The sequence below is a fragment of the Anomaloglossus baeobatrachus genome, chromosome 3 (assembly GCF_048569485.1).
Source record: "Anomaloglossus baeobatrachus isolate aAnoBae1 chromosome 3, aAnoBae1.hap1, whole genome shotgun sequence".
Lineage (NCBI taxonomy): Eukaryota > Metazoa > Chordata > Amphibia > Anura > Aromobatidae > Anomaloglossus > Anomaloglossus baeobatrachus.
The window spans coordinates 404047847-404068384 of NC_134355.1; the positions used below are offsets into that span (position 1 = coordinate 404047847).

Consider the following 20538-nt stretch of genomic DNA (forward strand, 5'->3'; position numbering starts at 1 on the left):
ATGTTTTATCGGATTGCACTCGTCTGTGCAAAACGCAAGTAGAACTGAGGCTGTATTGTGGGAAAAATGTCATTTCGGGCTCGTTCACCTAACCGTATTTTTGGTCTGAGTGCTGTCTGTAAGAAAATGGACCACATGTGTATAGCACTAAGACCAATGTTATTCAATGGGGCAGTGCAAATGAGCAAATCTGTGAAAAAATGGCAGCATGTACTAGTTTCTTCCAAGTGTCAGATGAGATTCACACATTCAAGTCGGAAAAAAGATAGGATGCCATACACAGCCACAGTAAAGCATTTATTTTTCATGGATACATTGTAATTCTGTAACATAAGAAAATGGTAAATGGTTTTTGTAAATGATTAATAGCTGCTGCTGTAAAATAAACGGATTGCACATGGATGACCAGTGAGAAAATAATGTTTGACTTTTTTTGATGAAACTGATGAATATTTCCTGTGACCCCAGCCTAATATTGATCAATTATATATTATCTAGTAAAGGTATGTAAGGGAAATTTAATTACCACAATACCTGATACACTTAGCTTTCTGCTGAATCATTACTTCAGGTAATATCAATGCTTCTTGAAGATATAATTTAAGAAGTTTATTAAGATTTTTTAACTCTGGTCCTCATACCATGCCAGTTGGAGCAAATGGTAAATGCTTCTCGCTAAAATTGGTGCATGCGGCAGAATATCAAATCAAAATCAGGCATAAATGATATTAATATTGATAATGTCTGGTCCCACCCAATTAACTTACCCCTAGAAATGAGGCAGGAGGAAAAATCACACATTTTTTAGCTATTATGTCGTGCCTTATATTTGGCTACATTTTTATGCTAGAAAACTGGGAATGAGAGGCATAGATTTTTTTTTCTGGCCTTTCACAGTAATCTTAGAGCTCATGTGTAATACAAATTTACAGCTTTTATAATTAGGCTTTTGTGTCCGTCATGCTTGTTTCCTCGAACTGTAGTAGTTAATGATGCTTTTACTGCATTCATCTTTAGTTCTTAAGTTAAGGCATCTGATCCAAAGTACATGGACGGGGATGAGATCACAGTGCATTTGTGGTTCAGCCATACCAGGAGAAATATAGTAAAAATAAGGCTTCTGGTATTTTAGTGATGAATCAGCATGACTTCTGGCTTCATTTCAAAGCTGGGGGATTACAAATATTTATAGCAGAGTTTCACAGAGAGATGTAAAGAAAGTATTATTTCTGGAGAGACGAGATCAACGGAGTAAAGGTTATTCATTGTGAAAGAGAAAATATACTGTTTGATGCAAATATATGTAGTGTGTGGTCAGTGTTATCAGTGTTTCTAAGCCTCCGCTCAAATAAACGGTATCTAAGGCCCCAAGGACTGTGACCATTGCTGTGCTGCTCCTATTAAAGGCACATAATACAAATGGTGCGCGCCCCATGGGTACATATGCCACAGTACAACACACAAATGCTAGACTCCACTGATACACAATGCATTATCTTTTTTGTATTCCTCATTTCTGAATTTTAAAATGAATGTACTGTGAATAGAAATACAATATGAAAGTATCTTTATACTGAGGTTTTCCTAATGATCTTAAAGGATAACCTGCAAAATTATCCCTCATTGTGCACAAAATATATATTTTTTAATGGAGTTTTGCTCTATTTTAAATGTTACTCCCAACAGGTAGGATAAAAAAATCCAATCTTCACTACCTGGACCACGTCCATTCCTCCGCACTCTACTGGGTACCTCTCCGGCCTGCTGGCATCAACAGATGGCGGGGTATCATGTGACCACTGATTCGCCGAAGCCTTCTCATTCCGTATGATTGGTTGAAATGGGAAAGCTTCAGCTGATCAATGGCTGCTTCAGTGGTCATCACATGACACCTCCCGAAGGAATTTGATGCCAGCAGATCGGTGGGGAACATACGGTAAAAGCATGTGAGATGGTGTAAATCTACTCCAAGCGTGCACTCCATGATAAAGCAAGACCATCCTATATTAGCATGTTTTTTATTAAGACCAGTTTTAACAAATCTCCCTCACTATGTCCATCTGTAACCTCGAGCTGTAAAGTTAAAAAGAAGAGCTCAAGTCATACATGTACAAAGCTACGTATAATATTGAAACCTTTTTCCATTCAACCAACACCTTATTTATTTTTCCCTTTGATATATTTTATCTTATTGGATTTGATGTTCACTCTATAAACAAAACAGAGTTTGAAATAAGGACAGAAGTACAAGCCCAAAGAAACACATAATTAGTACAAGTATGATAATCTGCAATTATGACGTCCCCAAAGTCAAAACACAAGTAAGATGACTTGTGGTTCCCACTGAAAAGATCTTTATCACTGCGGCACAATTCATTTGTTCATGTCAGTTTGTATTACTGTTCCCAAAGAAGTGCCCTTCCTGTAGTGTCTACACAAAAGTAGCAGGAATGTGTCCAACTCCTTTCTTTCCTTTCTGGGAAGCATTTTTAGTTAGGATCACACTGTTTGCCAAAGTTACCAGACTATGCTTCTGATAATTTCCACCAGTTGGAAAAACTTATAGCCACAAGCCATTTGGACACCAAATTATGGCTATGTTCACACTGAGTTTTTTAGGAGGTTTTGGACCAGAAATTGAGCAGAAACTCTCAAAAACCTATTAAAAAAGTCAAAACGAAGTTTCTGTTCAGTGTCTGCTCCAAATACTCCAAAAAGACTTAGTGGGCATATAGCCTTTTAGAGTATGTGCACACAACGCCTTTTTCAGGCACCAGAGAAAATGCTGAGAACTTTCAAAAGAATGAAGTAGCTAAAAGTCCTTCAAAAGCGTGAACATATGCTTAGCAAGTCAATTTTACATACATATATTTTATACATATCTTCATTGTTTTGAACGTTATTGGATGTTTTTTTCTCAGGTGGCTTCTGCGGCATAATCTGCCTGAAAAAGACAAGGTGTGGACATAGCTAGTGTCTGTTCTGGAAATTCTGTGAATAGACTCTGTGTGCAGATATCGTTAGGTTATGTGCACACGACATCTTTAAGATGTCAGCGCACCAACTGAGGTCTTCCTAGGTGAAGCCACTTTGGAAAAAAGCCTGTGGTCTTTTTCCTGAAGCAGCTTTGCTGGTGGTTTTGCAGGGGTTATTTTGTGCATTGGCTCTACTGCTGAGGGCTTTTTTTCTATGGTTTATATATAGTCAGCAGCTTAATAGTGGAAGACATCAAAAGAATAAACTTGTTACTTCTTTAACCCCTTCACGTTTTCCGAAATCTGAAGCAGTTAAAAAAAGAAGTAACAAAAAAACTGAGAGTGCGTTTTTATGCAGGTTCCAGGTGGAATTTGTCTAAAAAAACGTTATGTACATATACTGTAAGTGCTCATGCGCACATAACTGCAGAATATTTTGCAGCGATTTGACAGCACATGTGCGTGTCAAATCGCTGCAGAAATACTGCATAATGAATGCAGTATTTTTGTTAAAAAAAGCCGTTTTCATGTGCTATGGCTGCTGCCCCCACCATAGACAGAGCGGGAGCTGGATCCAGTACACAGAAATAATTGACATGCTGCTTTTATGAACGCACGCATTTGGGTAAAAATTTTAGCACCCAAATCGCTGCGTTCATAAAAGCAACGTGCGCACATCTCATGCACAATCTACATAGATTGTGCAGGGGACGCAGGACACATGCATTTACACTGTAGTGCTATACGCAGCGTAAATGCATGTCAGTACGCAAAGTGCGCATGAGCCCTAAGGCTGTGTGCGCACATTGCGTCGTGTCCATGCTGCAAATTCTGTAGCGATTTGGCAGTGCATGTGCGCTTCAAATCGCTGCAGAAACACTGTGTAATGGATGCGTGTGTCTGCAGAATAGATGCTGATTTCATGCGCTCGGGATGCTGCCTCTCCTATAGACAGAGTGGGAGCAGCATCCATAGCGCACAAAATAAGTGACATGCTGCATTTTAGAACGCTGAGATTTTGTCAAAATTTTGACTCTCAAAAAGCTGCGTTCAAAAAAGCATCTAGCGCACGGATTATGCACAATCTACATAGATTGTGCAGGGGACGCAGGACGCATGCATTTATGTTGCATGAAATTACGCAACGTGTGCACACAGCCTGTTCTGATAATTGCAAAAAAAGTAGGATATTATCTTAGGGTATCGTTTGGCCTTTGCTTTTTCCGTATATCTACATGGATCCATCTAAGAAGTCAAATTTTAACCTGAAGGAAGACTTAACCTTTAAACAGATGATAAAAGTAAATATGATGTAACCTTGCCTCCATTATTTGTTAGCTTGCAAGGTTCATAATCTACTGACATTTTTAGTTATGACTAGGAGATATCTGAGGGGAAGGGGTTTAGCAATATTTTTGTTCTACGGACAGGGCACAGAAGGGAGACGTCTGCTACAGCCAGTTGTCTTACAGCCAGATACAGGGCAGACAGGAGGAGCAGGAGATGGAAATAGCTGAGCTCCTGGGACACAGAGATTTCTACATGTTTTAATCTCAATATGAGACATAGTAGGATTGAAGAAAAATAGGATATTATAGGAGGATTTTTGGGATATTTTTAGTATTCTCTATACAGATGTTGTAGTCTTAGGACCACTGCAGTAGCTGCATTTGTATGGTTTTCTTATTATGTGCACATTGGCCCTAATTTAACAAATAGTTTTTGCCAGAATTCTGTCTTAAAACTTTTTAAAATGTTGCAAACGTTTTTACTTAAATTGTTTTAGGGTGGACCTTTGTGGGGTGGACATGTGGCCAAGTGCGGCTAGAAAATTAATTATAATTTACGTCTCAAAGGTTACTTAAATTATGCCAAAAACGTATTCCAGTCAGGCTGGAGTACATTTCTTGTATGGTGGCTAAAAGATGTGCCAAATTCATTAAGAGGCAAATGTTTCTTTATGAATTCGACTCATCTTACTGCACTGTTCATCAAGACTGGCATTGGAAACGTCATTCTTGGTGAATTGGGCCAAAATTTTTATTTTTCTTATAATTATTATTTGTTGTACAATCCAATTCTTCTATCTTTTGCATGATTTTTTTATTATTTATAGGGACATTCTCATCTTTGACATAGTTGACACATCCTTATGATTTGCCATAAATATCTTATAAATGTGGGTTCCTCCTCCAGGAAAACACTGTGTCTGAACAGCTCTCTCCATTTACCTCTATAGGAGTTCTGAAAACAGCCAAGCACAATAGATAAGACCATTATCTATAAGAGATTTATAGAATTTCCTGTGAGTAGGCTATAAATGTACGCCATTTGAGATTTCCTCCTAGTGGTTAGGTCTCTTGTGTGGGCACAGGTGGCTACAAAGACAGATATCAGTGCATGTTCAATTTCGTATACAATACACTGCAGCTTTGGTATTGTACAGGCATATTTTAGACCTTAGTCATCTGAGAGCAGACAAAGGATTCCCCTTAATTACAAAGCTACAAACTAAAACTTGAAAGACAAAGTGGAAGACTAAAGATATTGGGGCCAAAATTTATAAGAAAGAAAAGTGGCATAAAAGCTTTGAAAAAGTCACATAATATTTATGCAATGCAGAGTTGGGCAAAAATTATGCGGATATGGCGGAAATGGGGAGAACCAGGGTGGAACATGGTGTGACCATGGCTGCCAATGCAATTAGTTAAAAATTACTGCATTTTGTATGCCAGAAATACTACTCCAGTCTCTGACTGGAGTAGCATTTCTGGCACAACACATGGAGATGCATGCCACTTATGAGATGCACCAAATCCATTAAGCGGTGTGCTTCTCTTACTGAATTTAGGCACCTTGTACTTAAAGGGGTGGTTCACCCATATTTTTTATTGTCTAGATCGATATTATATTGAGAAACAATGTTTCTCTCAAATACCTTGTGTTGGCAATAGTGCCTGTGAGAGGCGCTATTGCAGACCGCTGTTCCCCGTCCAGTGACGTACCCGTCCAATGCTGCCACGTCACATCCGTGCAGCCGGCTACAGTCTTCCAGACTCTGAGCTGTGAGCGGTGCTTCACTGCTGTCACAGCCCATTTGCTCCCCCCTCCTCCTCCCTCCTAGCACAGCACGGCGCGTCTCCTGCTCCCCCCTCCCTCCTCCCTGCTCGCAGAACGCTGCAAGCAAGAGACGTGCTGTGAGGGAGGAGGGAGGAGGAGCAGGGAGCAGATGGGCTCAGAATGTAGCCGGCTGCACGGATGTGACGAGGCAGCATTGGACGGGTACGTCACTGGACGGGGAGCAGCGGTCTGCAATAGCGCCTCTCACAGGCACTATTGACAACACAAGGTATTTGAGAGAAACATTGTTTCTCAATATAATATCGATCTAGACAATAAAAAATATGGGTGAACCACCCCTTTAATCAAGATTGGCATACTTCACAATCGCACTAAGCCAGTCTTGATGAATCAGGCTCTGTAAGGTTTGTTCCAAAGTGGAGATTTGAGGGGAACTATAAAAAACACATTGGCCCCAAGTTATCATTGCCGTTTCTCACTTTTCTGGACTAATTTGCTCTTTATTAGTGGATTTAGTATTTGTATCTTATTCTATATAGGTTTTGTGCTGCTTTTTAAATTATCCTTTTTTTATTTTTATTTTTCCTTGATAACATTGCTTATCCAGATGCTTCAGACAGATTCATGATAGGCAAATTGTATAAAATGTAATATTCTTTAGCATCTGTTTAGTGTTGGTGAGGAGTAAGCCTCTGGAGTCGTTTTTAACATGGTATATTTTTTAGATTTTTTTTTAAAGAATTTGCTACTTTTGATGCTGAAAAGTAGCATAACTGGTTAAATACAGAAATAAAATGATTTCATCCCATATAAAAAATGTGAATTGTTTTCCTGCCTAGTGGGGTGGGTGTATATTAAGGGTATTTACGATTGTAAAAAGATTGTATATGAATCAATTATGTTCTCCAAACAGTTAGATTTTCTTTACAAGCATTTGTTTAAGCTCCATAAACCTTTCTATTGCTATGTGGTTTCCAGTATGTGAAATTCTGCTGATGCCGGATTAGGTTAAATCCAGACTCATTGACCAAAGTTAGTTGTGGCCAGATGTGAAAAGAACATTTTCTGAGATGCAAACCCTCCAAGTCACATCGCTAGTGTAAGCAGAGTCTGTAGGAGAGAAGATCCATGGATATTCCATGTATAAATGACATCTATCACATTTATACTAGAGAAATAGCATGAAAGTCAGATATCTAGCCTCTGTTGTATACAATTGATCAATAGTTGTAGCACAACTTTTTTGTTGATTTTCAACAAGATCCTCTCCACTTAAAGGGGGTTTCCCACAAGCAAAATTACATTTAAAGTTGATTTTAATCAACAGTTCTTGGAATAATAATAATTTCCACAATTGCATGTGTTTAGAAAAAAAAGTTCCACTGCTGAGATATTCTTATATACAGTGGCATGTAAAAGTGTGTGCACCCCTGGTCAAAATTAGTGTTATTGTGAACAGTTAAGCAAGTTGAAGATGAAATGATCTCTAAATGGCATAAAGGTAAAGATCACACATTTCCTTTGCATTTTAAGCAAAAAAAAAAATTTTTCTTTGTCGCTCCATTGGGAGACCCAGACAATTGGGTGTATAGCTTCTGCCTCTGGAGGCCACACAAAGTATTACACTTTAAAAAGTGTAACCCCTCCCCTCTGCCTATACACCCTCCCGTGGACCACGGGCTTCTCAGTTTTATGCTTTGTGTGGAAGGAGGCACACATCCACTCATGCATTCTCATAACATAGTTATGTCGGATGGAAGAAAAGAGGACCCCGATGGGGCCCCCGGCATGTTCCCTTCTCACCCCACTATGTCGGCGGTGCTGTTAAGGTTGAGGTACCCATTGCGGGTACAGAGGCTGGAGCCACATGCCGTCTCCTTCACCATCCCTTATGCGGCTCTGGGAGAAGTGGGATCCTGAGCGGTCATCCATTTGCTGGGACCGTGCTCCATCCGCAGCCCCTGGTGGAACCTGTCGGACCGGAGCCTCTTTCAACCCCAGGGACCGGGCCCTGCAACGTGAAGGTACTCTGTGTCCCCATGGGGGGGACTGTACAGGGAGGGTCGCACCTTCTTCCCGGAAGCCGCGGTAGTTCAACCCGTTGACTTTTCGGCAGACTTCCGCGCCGACCGTGCCTGCTTGTCGGGCGCGGTCTCAAATTTAGTCCCCGGCTTCGCCGCGGCCTAGTTTTGAAAAATCCCACCCCCGGGCCTGCCTGTCAGGGGGAAGGGCGGGATTACCAACATGACGTCGGATGTGAGGGCTGGAGCATCTTGCATGTCTCCCTCCCCCCTCATTGACCACTGTGGGGACCCCAGATTCCCGCTCTTTCCTGGCGCCGCCCTCGGCCCCACTCCTCCCCTGAGAGCTCCGGCGGCCATTTTTGGCATTCTGCCGGTGGATGCTTCTCAGTGACAAAGCTCTGCAGCTCCGGGGGATCCAGGACAGGGAATCTGGAGGACACACTCCGCTCGTTAGCGGTCGGTAAGCCACACCGGTAACCCGGTGCTGGTCCCCCTAGGGTGCCGGAATAGATACATATCTATATATAATAGATATATATATCTGTTCGGACAGGCTGTATACCCTTTTCCCATATACCCTCAGTGGTCACTCTCCTAAGAGACAACAGCATGTCGTCCACAAGGAGCAAAGCTACTAAGGCACAGATTTTTTTCGCAGCCTGTACCTCTTGTGGGGCTATGTTGCCTGCGGGGTCCACCTACCCTCACTGTGATCAATGCTCAACTCCTGCCACGCTTGCTCAGCCGGAGCCTAGGGCACTGGTGGGCCCCTCGGCTCATGTAGATCCCCCTGCTCCCCCTGAGCAGGCTGCAGGGACAGAGTCACCAGCCTTGGCCTCTTTCGCTGAGAAACTCTCTGTCACTTTCTCAATCCATTGCACAGTCTATGGACAAATGGTCATCTAAGCTCCTTGAGGCATTGCAGTCCAGACCGGGCCCTTCACAGGCTCTGGCCCCTGTTAGCTTGTCTCCTCCAGGCCCTTCTCGGTCCGCGCCGCAGCGCGCTCCAAGGTTAGCCCCTAGGTCCCAGGCGGAGGACTCCTGCCCGGATCGCAGTCCCAGACCGGCTAAGCGGCCTCGCTGGGACTCTTCCCCGGCCTCCTCACGCTGCTCTGGATCTCAGCTTGAGGACTCTCAGGAAGACGAGGCGGACGTGGGAGCTCAGGGCTCTGACCCTGACTTCGCCCTTAACCTTGATACACCTGAGGGGGACGCATTAGTTAATGATCTTATCTCGTCCATCAACCAGGTGTTGGATCTCTCACCCCCGCCTCCTCCTGTAGAAGAGTCGGCTTCTCAGCAGGAGAAACACCAATTTCGTTTCCCCAAACGTACGCGCAATACGTTTTTTTGATCACTCTAACTTCAGGGACGCTGTCCAGAAGCCCAGAGCGGTCCCGGACAAGCGCTTTGCTAAACGGCACACTGACACGCGTTATCCCTTTCCACCTGAAGTCGTTAAGGGCTGGGCACACTCTCCCAAGGTGGATCCTCCAGTCTCTAGATTTGCTGCTAGGTCCATTGTGTCTGTTGCCGATGGCTCATCCCTGAAGGATCCCACTGACAGACAGATAGAGCTCTTGGTGAAGTCTATCTATGAGGCCACGGGCGCGTCTTTCGCCCCGGCCTTTGCGGCTGTGTGGGCTCTCCAAGCAATCTTGGCTTGTCTGACTGAGATTAATGCTGTCACACGGAATTCTGCTCCGCATGTTTCTTCCTTGACCTCTCAGGCATCAGCTTTTTCGTCCTACGCCATGAACGCCGTCCTGGACTCCACTAGCCGTACAGCTGTAGCATCTGCTAACTCCGTGGCAGTCCGCAGGGCCATGTGGCTGCGCGAATGGAAAGCAGACTCTGCTTCCAAAAGGTTCTTAACTGGTTTGCCTTTTTCTGGCGACCGTTTATTTGGCGAACGATTGGATGAGATTATTAAGGAATCCTCGGGTAAGGATTCCTCCTTACCCCAATCCAAACCTAAGAGACCTCAGCAGAGAAAAATCCAATCGAGGTTTCGGTCCTTTCGTCCCTCCGCCAAGCCCCAATCCTCTTCGTCCAACCGGCCGGAGAAAGGCCAGAGGAACTCCTATGCGTGGCGGTCCAAGTCACGCCCCCAAAAGGCCGCAGGAGGCACTGCCTCCAAGACGGCCTCCTCATGACTCTCGGCCTCATCTAGCCACATCCTCGGTCGGTGGCAGGCTCTCCCGCTTTGGCGACGCCTGGTGGCCACATGTTCAAGACCGATGGGTGAGAGACATTTTGTCTCAGGGTTACAGGATAGAGTTCAGCTCCCGACCTACGGCTCGTTTCTTCAGAACATCCCCACCCCCCGCACAGGCCGACGCACTTTTTCAGGCAGTGGACGCTCTAAAGTTCGAAGGAGTTGTGATTCCCGTTCCCCTTCGGGAACGTGGTCGCGGATTTTACTCCAACTTGTTCGTGGTGCCAAAAAAGGACGGGTCATTCCGTCCCGTTCTGGACCTCAAGCTACTCAACAGACATGTGAGAACCAGACGGTTTCGGATGGAATCTCTCCGCTCGGTCATCGCCTCGATGTCACAAGGAGACTTCCTAGCATCGATCGACATCAAGGATGCTTATCTCCATGTGCCGATCGCACCCGAACATCAACGTTTCCTGCGTTTCGCCATCGGGGACGAACACCTCCAGTTCGTGGCATTGCCTTTCGGCCTGGCGACAGCCCCACGGGTTTTCACCAAAGTCATGGCATCCGTCGTGGCGGTCCTGCACTCTCAGGGCCACTCTGTGATCCCCTACTTGGACGATCTCATAGTCAGGGCCCCTTCTCGGGTGGCGTGTCAACAAAGCCTTACCGTCACTCTGGCGACTCTCCAGCAGTTTGGGTGGATCATCAATTTCCCGAAATCCAAGTTGACACCGACCCAATCACTGACTTACCTCGGGATGGAGTTTCATACCCAGCCAGCGTTAGTCAAGCTACCCCGGGACAAACAGCTTTCTCTGCAGGCGGGGGTGCAATCCCTTCTTCGGAGTCAGTCACACCCCTTAAGGCTCCTCATGCACTTCCTGGGTAAGATGGTTGCAGCTATGGAGGCAGTGCCGTTCGCGCAATTCCATCTACGACCACTCCAATGGGACATTCTTCGCAAATGGGACAAGAGTGTGGCTTCCCTCGACAAGGGCATCTCTCTTTCCCTTGCAACCAAAACATCACTTCAGTGGTGGCTCCTACCCACGTCTCTGTCTCGGGGAAAATCCTTTCTACCTCCAACCTGGGCCGTGGTCACCACGGACGCGAGCCTGTCAGGTTGGGGAGCGGTTTTTCTCCACCACAGGGCTCAAGGAACCTGGACTCCGATAGAATCGTCCCTTCAGATCAATCTCCTGGAGATAAGGGCAGTATATCTAGCCCTATTGGCTTTCCATCGGTGGCTGGAGGGCAGGCAGATCCGAATTCAGTCGGACAACGCCACTGCCGTCGCCTACATCAACCACCAAGGCGGCACTCGCAGTCGTCAAGCCTTCCAGGAAGTCCGGCGGATTCTGCAGTGGGTGGAAGCCACAGGCTCCACCATCTCCGCAGTTCACATCCCGGGCGTAGAAAACTGGGAAGCAGATTTTCTCAGTCGTCAGGGCATGGACGCGGGGGAATGGTCTCTACACCCAGACGTGTTTCGAGAGATCTGTCGCCGCTGGGGAACGCCGGATGTCGATCTCATGGCGTCACGACACAACAACAAGGTCCCGACCTTCATGGCACGGTCTCAGGATCACAGAGCTCTGGCAGTGGACGCTTTAGTCCAGGATTGGTCGCAGTTTCGACTGCCTTATGTGTTTCCCCCTCTGGCGATGCTGCCCAGGGTACTTTGCAAGATCAGGTCCAACTGCCGTCGCGCCATTCTCGTCGCTCCAGACTGGCCGAGGCGGTCGTGGTATCCGGATCTGTGGCATCTCACGGTGGGTCAACCGTGGGCACTTCCAGACCGCCCAGACTTGCTGTCACAAGGCCCGTTTTTCCATCTGAATTCTGTGGCCCTCAACCTGACTGTGTGGCCATTGAGTCCTGGCTCCTAGCGTCTTCAGGGTTATCTCAGGATGTCATTGCCACCATGAGACAAGCCAGGAAGCCAACGTCCGCCAAGATCTATTACAGGTCTTGGCAAATCTTCCTATCCTGGTGCGCGGATAACGGTTTTCCTCCATGGCCGTTTGCCTTACCCACATTCCTTTCATTCCTACAATCTGGAATGGACAAGGGTTTGTCCCTCGGCTCTCTCAAGGGCCAAGTATCGGCGCTCTCCGTGTTTTTTCAAAAGCGTCTAGCCAGGCTTCCGCAGGTCCGCACGTTCCTGCAGGGGGTCTGCCACATGGTCCCACCTTACAAACGTCCGTTGGAACCTTGGGATCTTAACAGGGTTCTGACGGCTCTTCAAAAGCCGCCTTTTGAGCCGCTGCGGGATATCTCTCTCTCCCGTCTTTCGCAGAAGGTGGCCTTCCTGGTGGCAGTCACATCACTTCGGAGAGTGTCTGAGCTTGCAGCGCTGTCATGCAAAGCCCCCTTCCTGGTTTTCCACCAGGGTAAGGTGGTTCTGTGTCCTGTCCCGGAATTTCTCCCTAAGGTGGTATCCCCTTTTCATCTAAATCAGGATATCTCCTTGCCTTCCTTTTGCCCTAATCCAATTCACCAGTGTGAAAAGGATTTGCACTCTTTGGATCTAGTGAGAGCACTCCGGCTCTACGTGTCTCGCACCGCGCCCCTGCGCCGTTCAGATGCGCTCTTTGTCCTTGTCGCTGGCCAGCGTAAGGGCCCTCAGGCCTCCAAGTCAACCTTGGCTCGGTGGATCAAGGAACCGATTCTCGAGGCCTACCATTCCTCTGGGCTTCCGCTCCCTTCAGGGCTGAAAGCCCATTCTACCAGAGCGTAGGTGCGTCCTGGGCATTGCGGCACCGGGCGACGGCTCAGCAGGTGTGTCAGGCAGCTACGTGGTCTAGTCTGCACACTTTCACAAAGCACTATCAAGTGCATGCCTATGCTTCGGCAGACGCCAGTCTAGGTAGGCGAGTCCTCCAGGCGGCGGTTGCCCACCTGTAAGAGGGGGCCGTTTTCGGCTCTTTTTATTGAGGTATTCTTTTACCCACCCAGGGACTGCTCTTGGACGTCCCAATTGTCTGGGTCTCCCAATGGAGCGACAAAGAAAAAGGGAATTTTGTTTACTTACCGTAAATTCCTTTTCTTCTAGCTCCTATTGGGAGACCCAGCACCCACCCCTGTGCCCTTCGGGCTGTTTGTTTTTTTGTGTGTACACATGTTGTTGATGTAGAATTGTTCTTTTGGTTCATGGTCTTCAGTTCTCCGAACATCCTTCGGATTGAATTTACCTTAGACCAATTTATAAGTTTTCTCCTTCCTGCTTTTGCACCAAAACTGAGAAGCCCGTGGTCCACGGGAGGGTGTATAGGCAGAGGGGAGGGGTTACACTTTTTAAAGTGTAATACTTTGTGTGGCCTCCAGAGGCAGAAGCTATACACCCAATTGTCTGGGTCTCCCAATAGGAGCTAGAAGAAAAGGAATTTACGGTAAGTAAACAAAATTCCCTTTATTTTCATCTTTTATACTTTAAAAATTACAAAAAGGAAAATGGGCCGATGCAAAAGTGTGGGCACCCTTGGAGATTTGAGTGCTCAGATAACTTTGACCAAGATTTCAGTGAGAGCTGCTCGTAGGATTTCTAGAGAGGCAAATCAGAACTGATTGACTGCAAAAGACCTTCAGGAAGATTTAGCAGACTCTGGAGTTGTGGTACATTGTTCTACTGTTCAGAGACATCTGCACAAATATGGCCTTCATGGAAGAGTCATCAGAAGAAAACCTCTCCTGCTTTTTTACTATAAAATTCAGCGTCAGAAGTATGCAAAAGAACATCTAAAGAAGATGATGTATTTTGTAAACAAGTCCTGTGAAGCAATGAGGTTAAAAAAGAACTCTTTGGCCACAATGATTGATGTGGAGAAAAAAGGACACAGAATTTCAAGAAAAGAGTATCTCATCAACCATTAACCATGGGGGTGGATCAATCATGTGGTGGGGTTCTGCTGCAGCCAATGGCATGGAGAACATTTTACGAGTAGAAAAAAAGAATGGATTCAATGAAATTTCAACTAATTCTTGATGGAAACATAACACTATATGTAAAAAAAGCTGAAGTTGAAAAGAGGATGGCTTCCACAAATGAATATTATCCTAAACACATGTAAAAATCCATAATAGACGACCTCAAAAGGTGCAAGCTGAAGGTTTTACAATGGCCCCTGATCTGAACTTCATTGAAAATCTGTGGCTAAACCTCAAAAGAGCAGTGCATGCAAGACGACTCAGGAATCTCACAGAACTGGAAGACTTTTCCAAGTAAGAATGGATGAAAATCTCTCAAATTCAAACACTCTTGGTAGGCTACAAACAGCGTTTATAAGCTATGATACTTGACAAAGGGGGTGCTACTAGGTACTAACTGTGTAGGGTGCCCAAACTTTTGAATTTTCCATTTTTGTTAATTTAAAAATGCAAAACATGAATATATATATATATATATATATATATATATATATATATATATATATATATATATATTCCCCTAAAATACAAAGGAAATGTGTCATCATTAACTTCATGCCTTTCAGAGATCATTTCATCTTCAACTTGCTTAGCTGTTCACAATAACAGTAATTTTGACTAGGGGTGCTTAAACCTTTTCATGCCACTGTATGTGTCCTGCTGTGTACTGTGTAATGGCTGTGTCTGACCTTCAGGGACGTGGTCTGATCATATCACATCTGGGCACGGGAGGACGCAAATGAGAGTATACTGACATTACAACACAGGGTCACAGCTGATTCTTTTTGTGAGATAAAGTATTTCCCTGCCTGTTTTTAAATAATGTTTTGCCTCATAGAAATAATTTGTGATCCCGTACTGAAATGTCTGTATATTCTCTTTTGCGTCCTCCTATGCCCAGGAGCTGTGGTATGATCAAACCATGTCCCTGTACGGTCAGACACCTCCATTATACAGTACATAGCATAAGATTATCTCAGCACAGGAACATTTTTTTTAAATACATATAATTGTGTAAATTAATATTATTCAAAGATCTATTTATTAAAATTAACTTTGTTCGCAGGACAACCCCTTTAATGAGAACCTATCATCATAGTGTTATGCTTGTTAAAATAAAGGTATGGACATAATGGCGCTGTTATACTGATTCAGTAGATACCTTTAGTGAAGAAACCATTCTAGTTGTTGTTTAATCAATAACCTTTTAGTGCATTGGGGCCGGACAGTGAGTAGGGTCTTCGGATCTGTCCCGACCCCTCTGCCTGCCTCGTGTCTGTATGTGCCTCCTTTTTTAAACAGTGCAATCCATGTGCAGATTAACTTTCTTCATTCTTTAGTAAAATGGCAGCGGTGGTGACGTATGTGCAGTTTCATCTCCCAGTGGTCTTCAGTAAAATGGTGTCGGGAGCAGGGCATGCACAGATTGAGATCTCAGTTTGTCATTGAGCCAAGGTCTGAATCTGCCGCCTCCAGCTCCATTTTACTGAAGACCGCTGGAGGTCAATCTGACCATGTGCCGCCATGGTGCCATTTTACTGAAGACGGCCAGGAGTTGAATCTGCACAATCGAAGCTCTCTGGCAAACTCTGGCAGCCAAACTTCAAATGTGGATTAAACAGCAACCAGAATGCAGATTTCTTCACTGAAGATATCTATTAAATCAATATAACAGCGCCATTATGGCCATGCCTTTACTTTAACTTGCTAAATCGGGATGTTAAGTTTTATTTAAATCTTTCTCCCTGCTCCTTTTCTTAACCATGGATTCAGCTTTTGTGTGGTACTTTACTTAATTTGTCACTTTACACCTTACATTGCTTTTTGCCATTCAGCTGACATCTCTTCTCCGTGAGACCTCAATGCACATGCATACTGAGGTCAGCTGAGTGTGCATGTGGTCTTAATAAACTTACCATTATTTTGACTTTCCTAACTACTTTTGATCATGTGATAATCAAATAAATGCCTTTCATTCCTAAATGGTAATTACAAAAATGTGTAAAACCCCTAGCTGTAAAGCTGAAAGTTTACACTTCATTGATATCTTATTGTCTTTTTCCACGTCGATTGTAAATATTTACAACTTTATCACTGTCCAAACACTGGACCAAACAGTACACCTAAATCTTTTCAGGCTCCAATAATTTGCTATCGGGAGTTTCCCAGCGATGAGTTTCCTTACTGGTTAGATGGACCTACAACAGAAAATGTAAATTCACCAATGATCTACAGGTGCATTTATAAGGCACAATTATTGGGAAATGGGCCTTCAGGGAGGGCTTATGTCCCAATAATTGTGGAAACAGCCGATCACACAAGGAATAATCAAACGTTCTTGCGTTGGGTGAAGTTATCTTTTGGATTGCCCAGAAGATCATTGCTCTCGGTAGCACATCGTCTTGTGTAATCATGACAAGTGCAGCCTATGCAGTTATTTAACTACTCAGTTGGGAAAATGTATAAGCACTTTACGTTGATAGCTTTTGCCACATGGGTGTGCTTGCTAATTAGGATATAAGAGGGGATATATGAGACTTTGTTCCAAAAACCTGTAACAACAGGTTATTATACATGGGGGCCTGGAGGAAGTGACATAAAATAGTAAATTCCTTGTAATCACCTGTTTGAGCTGGTTTTATTCATCCCGACTAGACAAGCGGAAACCAGTAAAGCATCATGTGAGAATGGTATGAGAAAAGTATCACAGGCTATACCGTCCAGGTTTATGATGATACTTAACTAAATGTGAATATTTGTGCAGCTTCAATTTGTGTAGCAAAGGCTGTGTCCTCAGATATAGACCTGCATTCACCTTACCCTGCACTCCGCCTTTTACTCGTGCACTATGCCCAGACATGCTGTAATCCACTAGAAAGTCTCCGATTGTGATTAAATACAAAATTACCGTAGATAAGGGATTAAGTAGATCTCGTAATGTGACTCTAGTGTGCGTTCACTGCCACAACATGGATCAAACATCCAGCTGAGATGTCCCCTGAGAGAGATCAGCCACGGTCATTTCAGCAGCCATGTCCTTACCTGTATCATAATGTGTCACACTTGCAGAAGATAATTGTGTAGTTGTCGCTATACCAAACAGTTCTAGAAGATGGTTATTAGTAGCATTGGAAGGGCAAGTTTTATTACTTGTAGTTTCCTACGCTATAACATATAAGACTCTATAACTGAGTGTGACGCTTGTGATAAAATACTATACTTCTGGGCATCACAATAAGGTGCCATACAAAGATAGACTTGTAATTGCTCTACAAATGGTAACCAGATAATTAACCACACAGATGCCAGGCTGGTAATGGCCCATAGAAATGGTAACCAGATAGTTTCTCATACAGAAGCCAGGCTGATAATTGCCCAGACAAATGGTAGCTACGATAGATAGTTGCACATACAGATGCCACGCTGGTAATTGCCCATACAAATGGGAACCAGATAGTTGCCCACACAGAAGTGAGGCTGGTAATTGCCTATACAAATAGTAACCAGATAGTTGCCCATACCGAAGTCAGGCTGGTAATTGCTTGTACAAATGGTAACCAGATAGTTGCCCACATAGATGCCAGGGAAATATTTTCCCATACAGATGCAGCAGCCACAGTGCCTGTAATAACATGATAATAATATGAAGCAAATACGGTTTCTTTCCTGTTATTTTGCACTGCTGACTTCTTCCTGGAATTTAGATGTGAGCGGCCCGTAAAATCGACTTATTGTATCTCTTTTAAAATGCTATTTTTACTACATAATAATACTCATTTTTTTCTCTTTTATTCCTACTAAATATGTACAAATATCTTGAATGTACAGTATATAACAGGGGAACCCCAGTGACAAGGAGAAAAGTACTCAAACCAGGAGTGGAACAATCAGAAGAAAAGTATAATAAAAACATGTGCACCCCTTCTGCATGACTTCGGCTTTGTTGATATTCCGGTGTGACGCCTAGACCAACTACTCCGTAAACCTCTAAACCACCCCATCTCCGTGGTACACTCAAAAATCACGCTGACACATACTTTTGGATTATTGGGCCACAGCAGCCTTTTATTTTAACAACATCATGGAAAACAAACATATATACAGTATGTACGATTGGTAGGGTCCTTGAATCTACAAAAATCCAGTGATTACAAAAAGCAACCCCGTAAACTATAATTTCTCCCAGCCATAACCCCACAGGCTTGAGAGTGCCAAAATTACCAAAAATTCCAAGGATCTGACATTCTATTGCCACAAGTCCCCACAAAGTCACCAGACCAACAGACAGACTTATAGCAAATTGAGGAATTCATATTCCAGTGGATCCCCTGGACCAATTTTGAACCAACTTTAAAGGGAACCTGTCACCAGATTTGGTGACTATAAGCTGCGGCCACCACCACTGCGCTCTTATATACAACATTCTAACATGCTGTATATAAGAGCCCAGGCCACTGTGTAGAACGTAAAAATGACTTTATAATTCTTACCTAAACGGTTGGTATGGTGCAGATGGGTCAGATAGGTGTCTCCGTACTCCGTGTGACGCCTCCTCTTTCGGCCATGTTTGTCCTCCTTCTTCTTAAGCCTGGGTGCATGACGCATTCCTACGTCATGCACACAGGCGGGCATTGATGTTCTGCGCAGACGCACTACAATACTTTGATCTGCCCTGCTCTTATAGCGACCTGGGCTCTTGTATACAGCATGTTAGAATGCTGTATATAAGAGGCCAGTGGTGGTGGACGCAGCTTATATTCACCAAATCTGGTGACCGGTTCCCTTTAAGTACTCCCCCACCTGCCAGAATGAGAGTACTTTAAACCACTTCACAGTAACATGGGCCTTTCAGTATCTTCCTGTAAATTTAAAGCTCATAAGTCAATACCAACCACGTTTAAATGTGCAACGTCAGCCAACCAAAAATCATCAGTTCCTTGTTCGAAATCAAAATAATGCACTATAACACCCCCATTTTGAGTAACAAAAATGGATATCCCCCTATTAACCTTTTTGCTAGCCTTATTGATCTTTTCCAGTGAACAAACACCCCGCCAAATTTTACGCGGCTCAGTTTCCGACTAGACAGTAGTGAAACCTGAAAAGGACGACCAAATGCGCAACAGATCTTGTTTCACATCTCGGATCAATTCTCTGAAAGGGCGAATACACAAGTCAATACCCCCAACATGTAAAACTAAAATGTCCTGCAAGTCATTACCCCCAACATGTAAAACTAAAATGTCCTGGGCCCTATGTAAGTGAGCACAACGATGTACCTCTTTATTCCAGTTCATAACTTGAAAACCAAGCTAGTTGATTACCACTGATTTGTCTACCCCCTTTCATTATGCCTGTCTAAAGCACTTTTCCCAGAATCCATAGAAAAAGAGGGGTCCGTCTTGAAATAAGAGAACAAGCAAACAAAACAAGTTATCATAAAAAAGGTAACCGCTGCAGATACCCAAATCACTTCCCAAATTTATGAAAGAGAACCTTCAATTAAATACAGATGTCTAATATAAACTTGATAATGCTGTGACTCCCAGCGCCCGATTCTCTGGCATTTCTAGACCCAAATCACAAACCGCTGCTTCCGACGAGACCCCAATCCTAAAAGAATGTGCTGCAAAATAAGAGGAATCCAAGCCTAGACCGTCCAAACATCTACTACCGTAATTATTATGGTACATTGATACCTGGATAAAAAAAGAACCATCCTCACGACACAACAAAGGACAATGATGGCAAACTCTAAAGGCCGCTTTACACGCTGCGACATCGTGACCGATATCGCTAGCATGCGTACCCGCCCCCCATCGGTTGTGCAACACAGGCAAATCGCTGCCCGTGGCGCACAACATCGCGCGGACCCGTCACACGGACTTACCTGCCTACCGACGTCGCTGTGACCGGCGAACCGCCTCCTTTCTAAGGGCGCGGTTCGTTCAGCGTCACAGCGACGTCACAGTAACGTCACTAAACCGCCGCCCAATAGAAGCGGAGGGGCGGAGATGAGCGGGCGGAACATCCTGCCCACCTACTTTCTTCCTCATTGCGGGCAGCCACAGGTAAGCTGAGGTTCCTCGTTCCTGCGGTGTCACACATAGCGATGTGTGCTGCTGCAGGAGCGACGAACTACTTCGTACACCGAGCAGCAGCGATACTCAAGAATAGGGGGGCATGTCACCGATGAGCGATTTTGAACGTTTTTGCGATGATTCAAAATCGCTCATAGCTGTCACACACAACGTCATCGCTAAAGCGGCCGGATGTGTGTCACAAATTCCGTGACCCCAACGAGATCGCTTGAGCGATGTTGCAGCGTGTAAAGCCCACTTTAGGGCTGATGCGCACGTTGCGTACT

At 44.5% G+C, this 20538-nt stretch overlaps 1 protein-coding gene across 21 annotated transcripts in view; it reads left to right on the forward strand.

Moving 5' to 3' along the window:
- Positions 1 to 20538, forward strand: part of DST (dystonin) — an 879552-nt gene that overhangs the window by 665097 nt on the left and 193917 nt on the right. The window lies entirely within an intron of this gene.